At 36.9% G+C, this 9,782-nt stretch overlaps 1 pseudogene; it reads right to left on the bottom strand.

Annotated features, from left to right (window-relative positions):
• Nucleotides 1-447: 447 nt before the first annotated feature.
• LOC124776171 overlaps nucleotides 448-9,782 on the bottom strand; it is a 64,479-nt pseudogene continuing 55,144 nt past the window's right edge.

Here is a 9,782-nt window from a genome sequence, read left to right as displayed (position 1 = left end):
ACTTATCCATTAGATGCAACACACGGTAAATCCAGTAAGAAGGATAACTCTATTGATTATCTTTTCCTATAAACAGGACTATCCTTCCATAGTGCATTTTATTTGGAAACTAAACTAAATTTTAGTAAGAGGGTTATACGTGGCAACATAGAGACAGGGTTTCTGTTATTTACGTAAAAGCATACTAATATCATAATGGTAGTGTTATAAGGTCCTATTAATGTGTGGTCATGACATTTGTTAAATGTCTCACCACATTCCTATTGAAACTATTTACTCTTCTTGTAAATAACACCTATGACAATTTTATACAAATGTCCACTAAGACTTTGCTCGTCAACTTTCATTTAGGTAACAGCGATCTTTTACATGTATTTAAATCAGTACTGTTAAGAAATACTGACTAGCTTTATTTTCAAGAATCTCAAGTTTAAGTTATACATACTGTTATCCTCCAATAAGAATCATTGGCCGATTCTTCATCTTTGACAGGTTCATCATGCCTGCAATGCAAGACATTATCTTTTGTATTAACAGATGAAATCCAACTTTTTAAATTTAATAAATGCTTATACAAACATAAAGTTTCTTCAAAAAATGTATTTCTGACAACTTCCTGTCACAGATAATTTTCACTGAATGTTGCAACCCAGTTATATTGCTGATGAGAAGCAAATGTTGATCTTTTCCCTCTCTTCCTTCACCATCTCCTGTTTTGTTCACCTTGACATATTTCTACCAAAAAGACTACCCCAATAGATCCACTGCTTATATTTAACACACAGTAAATTCAGTGCAAATATTTCCTTAACACAGGATGTGCATTGACGAGCTTGAATTAATCAGAAAAATATAAACAGATACTAACCATTCCACAGCTCTTACAAAGTACTTGCATTAAGTAATCATCAAAGCTACTTTTTGTACAGCAAGAGGACTAACGGTCAAAATGGTGCTACATGCTACAGGCAGTGCAATACAATTTATTTTACTCATTGCTACAGCAATAAATGTACTTATAAAAATATTCAGACTTAGACTATAATCAAATACACAGAGAGAAAATATTCTAACTAAAGAGATATAGCAGCCATAGGCAGAAACAAATAAAAAAACTGATACTAATCTTAGCTTTGAGGACCAAAAGTTTATTCATCTGGAAAACGTAAAAAGAGAAATGAGACTGTTCAAGAATTAAGGACAAAAATTCAGGATCTTGAGTCAAGGAAGATGTATGGTTAAATGAATGAAAAAACTAGACTGGACATGATGAAATTCATTTGCGAAAGAGCAGCAGATGATGTAATTTTAAATGCTGAGAAATAAGATCTCTTCAAGACGAGCCACCAAAAGGTCAAATAAGTGAAGAACAAGCTGAAAATACCGGTAAATGGGCTAAAATGGCGGCAAATAGATAAAGGTAACAGAAAGAAAGTGCTGAAGAACAGGCAACAACAACAACAACAACAACAACAATAATAATAACAGCACATTGTAGCAATATATAATAGCAGTCCCACAACATCTGGAGGAAGATTTTCCACTAACAGAGCAATAAATTCATGAAGCCATCAAATCATTCCAAAACTTCAAAGCAACAAATGAAGACTCTACTGCAGCAAAATTATTGACATAGTCAGAACACACAAATGATCTACAACTGCTGTTTGAGAACATTTGGAAAGCTGAAGAGATTATGGAAAGCATTAATCCACAGCTATGAAAAAAGGGGACACACAAAATGTCAACAATTGCAGAGATGCCTCACTTCTGCCAGTGGTATACAAAATATTATCAAAAATTCTCTGGACAGAGTTGTAGAAACTTTAGACAAATAACTGGGAGAATCTCAAGGAGCTCTAGAAAGAGAATACCCTGCACAGAACAGATGTTTATTAGAAAATCGATAATCCTCCACATACTGTTAATCACCAAACCTATAATAGTATCACGTATTGGTTTCAAGAAACCATTTGATTTGATAGGCAAAGAAATTATAAGTAAAATCATCAAAGAATTTTGTGTTAAAGCAAACATAATCCTCAAAACACTAGCAAATAGGATGACTGAAGCTAAATTTATGAGAGAAGTATCTCAACCATTTGAAATAAAAACTGGTGTTAGACAAGGGAACAGCTTATCACCTTTACTGTAACACTGCATTCTAGAAAGAATAGAAAGTATCTGGAATTTGGAGAAAAAAAAAATCACAAAATTGAACCAATAATTTTAGGACGAAAAACAAATGGAATTAAGGTAAACTGCCTGGCTTCTGCAGATGATTCTGATATACTTTCAAAAAATCTGACAGACAGTTATTGAAAGAAATCTTTTGGAAGAAGTAGCAAAGAGAGCTGGTCCCAAAATTTCAGCCGAAAAACCAACATTGATGACAATTTCAAACAATGCATCAACATTCTTAGAAAAACAAAAATGTAAAATAGCATTAGTAAGTAAATTTAAATATATTGGACAAACTGTACAACAAAATGGACTAGAAGAATTAACAGTAGATGCAAGAGTCAGCAAACTGGAGAGAGCAAATCGTTTGACAAAGGATATTTACAACAAGAGATGTACAACTAAAAAAACAAAACTAAAACACTATCCCACAGTGGTAAGACCAGGATGTTTATATGGATGAGGATGCCTAATGATGAACTATAAGCTGGACAGAACAGAGGTTCCTCAAAGGAGCATTATTAGAACATAATGGTTGCAATACAAGCTACAGATGGCTGGAAAATGAGAAGTAATGAGGAGATCTACAAAAATTTTGAGAAAATATCAGAAGTAATGGCTAAAAGAAGATTAATCTTTTTTGAGAGACCTCTACTGAATGAGTAGTTCTGGAAGAAGGACTCAATGATAGCATGGATTACAGAAATAAGAAAGAAACAACATCAAACAATCAGAAATAATAGAAAGAAACCTTTTTACAGATAAAATACTGAATTTAAAAGGATCATCACCTCTCCAACATCAAAATTAATTTCATCCCTCTCAATAAGACCGTGAAAACCGGAAATAAAATTCATAAATATGATATTGCGAAGCTCAAAATCAATCAAAACATATTGGAACAATGCCACCAGTAACTGACAGTTGAATCCCATAAATGGGCAGACATTGCCTCCATGTTCCAACAAGCAGCTAATACTACAATCCTGACAGCTAAAAAGAGGAATCATACATGGTGGAATGAGGTTTGTGGTGAGGTGGTGGCCCAAACAGCAAGTGCATGGAAAAAGTGGAACTCTACCAGGAGACCTGATGATTTTGATGTATTCCATGAAGTTCGAAAATATGCAGCCAGAACTCTACGAAGGGCTAAGCAATTGCAGAGAAACAGCAGTTAGAACAGATCGATCAGTGTTTCCAGATAAACAATGTCAGAGAGTTCTATCAGACGTCCAAATTGAATTTGAAAGGATACCAAGCCCCTAGTTTTTGTTTTAGAGACGAAAATGGAAAGCTCAGTGTTGTGTACATAGTTCCGCGTATTCAGCGCGTACACAAATTTCCCACTAGAGTGCGCCCCGCTAAACACAACAGCGCAGGCGCAGCGCTCGTCCATCTCCGCACTACGAGATGGCGCTGCCATAGAGACGGACCAAATTCTGCTTCCGCCGATCCGCGTATTAATATGTAACGCAGCCAATGAGATTGCTGCTAACATAGAACACTTTCTCCTCGCGCATCACACTCGCGCAGTGATACATGAACGTGCGAGGTATTATAACAAGTGTTAAGACCTTCGATCAGCCAGTCTGCATTTGTCTGCACCAGTCTGTACCAGTCTGCATTAGTCTGTACCAGTCTGCATTAGTCTGTACCAGTCTGTATGAGTTCTACAATTGTCTGTACCAGTCCATAGTCAAGATTCAGTCTGCGCCTAATAAGATTACCATTTTCCTGTACATAGCCATGAAGATAAATGTATAGACACTTTTGTCAAGTATCCGAGATATATGTGAGAATAAGATGAACATACCAATACCAAAGGAACTTCAGATTGTCAATTGTAAATAGCATCCAGAACCAAGTTAAGTAATTTTTATATTTGTTATTATTTTAATAAATGTATGTGAAAATTAATCAAGTTCTGTTTAAAGTTGGTCACCGTCAATCTGCTACTCTAAGCGTGCAAGTGGCATTTCTATCGTCTGACCTAATGGCAGAAGATAAACACGCCATGATAAGACCACGAGACATATTGCTGACACTCGCTTACTTCGTTAGAGCAACAAGTCAAATAATCTGATGCTGTGTGTACTGAAGGTCTTACAGTACGCACACCACACTTGGCCTGACCAACAAAGAAAACTGCAAGATAATGTCTCGTTACTTTGAAAACCTACTTAATTGTGATGAACCGAAAGAAAGATTCCCTGTATGTGCCCCAATCCACAAACTACCCCTCATCTCCATCTAGTAAAGAGGAGACCAAAGACATCATCAACAACTTTAAGAATAATAAGGCAGCTGGAGAGGATTCAATAGTGGTGGAACTACTGAAGCTGGCAAATAATGAAACTCTAGATATACTAGTCCAACTTTTTGAGGAGATCTGGAGAGCTAGGATGATACCAACTGAATGGCAGTCAGCTTTAATCCATCGTCTACACAAAAAAGGTGATAAATAGAATGTCAATAACTATAGGGGTACCTCATTAGTATCTGTTCCATATAAGATTCTCTCCAAAGTGATACAGAATAGAATAGAAGATTATTGTAACCAACTGACTGGGGACTATCAAGCTTGTTTCCGAAAGGGTGATTCTTGCGCAGAACAGATCTTTAACCTGAAGAACATCATCAGGTACAAAAAAAATTGGAAGAAATAACTATGTGGTCTTGTTTGTTGATTTTCAGAAAGTATATGACTCCATCGACTGACAGGCATTAATGAATATTTTGGAAAAGTTTGGGGTGGATAATACATCAAGAAAGCTGATCAAACAAACTCTTGCTAACACAGTGTCAAAAATTAAATTTATGGGTGAGGTATCTGAACCCTTTACAATCAGAACAGACATAAGACGAGGAGATGGACTATCCCTCTACTTTTCAATTGTGTCTTGCAAAAGGTCATTCGAGAGTGGAGAAAGTTATTAGCCCAAGAAGAAACAAATGAAGAGTGGTTCAGACTTGGTCCTAAGAACAAAGGGGTGTGCATTGACTGCTTAGATTTTGTGGCTGACCTGGCCATTTTTGCTAACAACATAGAGTCAGCAGTCAACAAGATAAATAGGCTGTCAGAAATTGCTGAAAAAAGTTAGACTCCAGATCTCTATTCAAAAGACAAAATATATGACAAACATCTGTGACGGACCTGAATGGATGATAACCAACCTGGGAAAAAATCGGATGAGTTAAGAATTTCAGGTATCTCGGTGAAGTCATCCACCAGGAGAATGGATTAAAAGAAGAAGCAACTGTCGGGATGAGGAAGTTAGACCAAGCATACCAACTGACAAAGAATACTTATAACAAAAAGTCTATGAGTATATGGGCCAAGTTCCAACATTATAATACAGTTGTAAAACCTGAGGGCTTATAAGCATCCAAAACTTTGACCACGAATAGACAAGGTCAAGCTGAGCGGCTGGAAAAGCGTGAGTGTAGGATATTAAGGAAAATCCTAAGGTAATAGATGGGTCGATGGACAATGGCGAATGAGAGCAAATGAGGACTCGTGCAGCAAGACAGAACCTATCACAGCATCCATTACGAAGAAATGATTGTTATTTTATGGTCATCTCATGAAAATGGACAGTGATCGACTAACAAAAAGAATACGGAGTTTCATCCTATGTAAGAAAACGAGGCCGAGATGGTTCAAAGAATGTGAAAAAGATCTTAAGCAGATTGGTATCTCAGAGAGAAATTCCTGAAAGGAACAAATTTAGAAGATTGGTGACCAACTACCAAGGTTTTAACATGGCATCAACATCCGAAAGACAGTGAGGACCATTATCTGAAGGGCATAAAAAGGCACTTCTTGGAGGGGCTCAGAAGATACTGGCAGGAAGTCAAAGCTGGAGCAAGAACAAGACCTGGCACTAGAGTGAAGTCGGTTGTTACCACGCAGTCCGTAAAGACTCACCTCAATAAAAAAAATAAATAAATAAAAATAAAAGGCTTTCGATGCAGAAGAAATAGGGGATTGAGAACAACACGAATAGAATTTATGAGGAGGAGCTGGATGAGTACTGGAAAAACAGGAGACGACAAGGGAAGAAGAAGAAGTGAAGTTATTACATGACGAGAGATGGTTATTGGATTTGATTTGATTCAGTTTTCGTTACATACACTGAAAAAATGAGATGATTCTCGAGGGTGTGGAACATGTCAGAATGTATAACACAAAACATTTTAATATAATGAATACTACCCTGATCATTTGTCACGAGATTGTCAAAATAGGTGAATACAATACAGTAAACTGGAAAAGCTAATATTTACAGAATTAATACGCTGTCAGAATGAAACATTGTTATGCACTATTAATAAATTTATCATACACAAAATACCTAATATTGTCTGTTGCAACCAAGTGCTGTCAAAACTTAAATCTAACATATTTTTACTTAAGCTGGCCTAACAGTCTCTGTTCGGTTAGTCATCTATAGAGTAGAAGGCATTGCCTATCAAAAAGTCATTCAAACTCTGTTTAAACTGTGCTTTATCTGAAACCAAGTTTTTAATGGTTGCTGGTAATTTATTGAAAATGTGTGTTCCTGAATATTGGACCCCCTTTTGGACCAACATAAGTGATTTTAGGTCTTTATGTAGATTGTTCTTATTCCTAGTATTGATAATATGTATTGAGCTATTTGTTGGAAATATAGATATATAACTTGCAACAAATTTCATTAAGGAGTAAGTATACTGAGAAGCAATGGTTGGAATTCAAAGTTCCTCGAATAGGTTCTACATGATGTTCTTCAAAGACTGGTCCCAGATACTCCATTGCACCATTCACCGAACCTGATAACCCCGAGCCGTCAGTAACAAAAATTAAGTCTTGCTTAAGAGATTTACAACACTACATGCACTTGTTACCAAAGTCTCATTTACTTTTAGAGCTATCTGTTCCACTTCCTTTTTGGCCCCACTTCTCTCTGTCTTCACTATATCCCATACAGTTCTTATTTTGTTACCCGATACAATTATCTTTTTCTCTTAATGAAGCTACTTCGATTTCTGGATTACTTGATTCAACATTTTGCAGTATTCTTTGTAATGCATTACAATGCTAATATCAGAAATGTTCCTAGATGGTAGATACAGTCTCCTTTTTGCCCCACATGATATCTTTATTCCTTGTCTAATCCATGGTTTATCTTTTGACTTCTGTTTGAGTTACCTTTAGGGGAAAACAATTTTCAAAAGAGGAGGTAACTTTATTAATAAATGCTTTGTATTTTCATTTGAGTCAGGTAAACATCTCTCCAGTTCATGTCTTTGAGGAATTTCCTGAATTCCTCAATTTCTGGCTTATTTATTATCCTCCTGTACTCAGATTTAATATTTTTTTATCCTGACAAGTTTCAACATTTAACACAAGATGCTGCATGTCGTGATCAGATAGTCCATTTACTATTGGTTTTGTGATATGACTTTTTTCCCCTAGATTTGTTCATAAAGATATTGTCAATAGCAGTCTCAGAGCATTTACATATCCTAGCTGCAAAGTTCACAATAGGAACTAAATTGAATGATAGTGTTAAAAACACCAGCAACCACTATTTCCTCTTCTTTTTTTTTTTTTTTTTTTACAGAAGCCATTCCTTTCGCTTTGTGAAATGAAGCACTGCCTAGTTCCAAAACACAGGACTACTATGACAAGGTGAAATGTTCTCAGAGTGCTACATGTATGATAGTAAATGTAATCAGCACTATAGTTGTTTTCTGAGTAGTTATGCTGTGTGTGTTTCATTCAATCAGATGAAATGGAATAAAATCATCAATTTATTTATTTGGGCTCTTTATCACCAAGATACATTCAATGTTGGTTGAGGTTTATCTTTTGAATTCACTCCAGTGTAGATTGTCAAAATTTTATCAGTTGTCAAAGTACTTGTAACACAGTTTCCGAATTTACTGCCATCCAGGAAAGTCTCGCACTCAAATTATTCTCAGCGACTGAGAGCTGGCTGAAACCCAGAGTAGAAAGCTCTGACATATTTAGTGATTAATGGAATATATATCGGAAAGGCAGGTCAGACACTGTAGGAGAGGGAGTGTCCATTGTCTCTATTGAGGTCAAAGCTGATTGTGACAGTGAAATATAACAAGTCTACGTGAAATCACGTTAATTTATGGATGTTTTAATCAGCCACCCGGTTCTGCTATGACAGTTTTGGAGCCATTCAAAGAAAGTCTACAGACAGTAGCACGTAAATACCTAGATCATGCAATACTAGTTGGAGGTGAATTTAGCCTACTGAGTATAGATGGTAGCCTATGGCTTCATTGCAGGGGGTGCAGTCAATCTTGTGAAGCACTTTTGAATGTGGTTTTCGAAAATTGTCTTGAGCACCTAGTTTGGCACGCCACATGCAATGGAAATATCTTAGACCTTGTAGTTACAAACAGGCCAGATATCATCAATGACTTCAGCATAGAGATGGGGATTAATAATCATGATAACATCATAACAACTAAGGTTACAAAAATTAATAAATCAGTCAAGAATGCTAGGAAAATGTTCATGCCAGAAAGAGCAGATAAGCAGATGTTAGCATCTCACTTAGACAGAACTGACATCACTTACTTCCATTAAGATGGACGTAGAGAGATTATGGTCAAAGCTTAAACAGATCGTGAATTGCACTCTCAACAAGTCTGTACCTAGTAAACGAATTAAGGATGCAAAAGAGCCACTGTGGTTTAACAATGAAATTCGGAAAATACTGAGGAAGGAAAAGTTGCTGCACTCTTGGTTCAAAAGAGAATGCCAAATGGCAACAAGGAAAGGTTACTACCACTGTCATACCTCAGCAAAAGATCTGGCTGAGAAGCAGGGGAAATTATTGTCCTATGTAAAATCACTAAGTGAGTCAAAGGTTTCCATCAAGTCACTTGACCAGTCTGGTGTGGCAGTAGGAGATAAATGTTTTAAATTTTGCATTTAAGAAATCATTCATGCAAGAGAATCATATAAACATACCGTCATTTAACAACAGCACAAAGACACCTAACAACAATCACCACAAGAGGCCAGCGCTAGCACAAGTTGTTCACATGATATTCGTTGGACTGTTACCTGTAAACACGTGCCATGTCAGTGCTCTTGGAAGAGAGCTGTGGCAGTGACACGGCTCTGTTGTTGTTCCTGTGTAGTGATCTGCAAAGACGGTACGGTACGTGACAGGTGGGGGGGGGGGGGGGGGGGGGGTCGGGTCGAGATTCAAGCAGTGATTAAGTACTTCATAAAGAAAGGTATGAAAGCGAAGGACATTCATGCCGATTTCCAGAATACACCAGGGGACTCTGCTCCTTTGTCTTCAACTGTTGCCAAGTGGATAAATGAATTTAAATTTGGTCAGGAGAGCTTAGATGATGATCATCCATGAATAGGTCAGCCAAGATGTGTCACTACTCTAGAAATCATTGCAAAAGTGTGCATAATGATCAAGGAGGATCACCAATTTAGAGTGCATTAAATTGCTCACGCTTGCCAGATGTCATCTGAAAGGTATTCACAAGACGGGTGCCGCGACTCTTTACGCTGGGTCAAAAACGCATAAGAATGGACATATCACAACAATGTT

Source organism: Schistocerca piceifrons, chromosome 2, assembly GCF_021461385.2.
Source record: "Schistocerca piceifrons isolate TAMUIC-IGC-003096 chromosome 2, iqSchPice1.1, whole genome shotgun sequence".
NCBI classification, from domain to species: domain Eukaryota; kingdom Metazoa; phylum Arthropoda; class Insecta; order Orthoptera; family Acrididae; genus Schistocerca; species Schistocerca piceifrons.
This window is presented reverse-complemented; position numbering and strand designations above follow the sequence as displayed.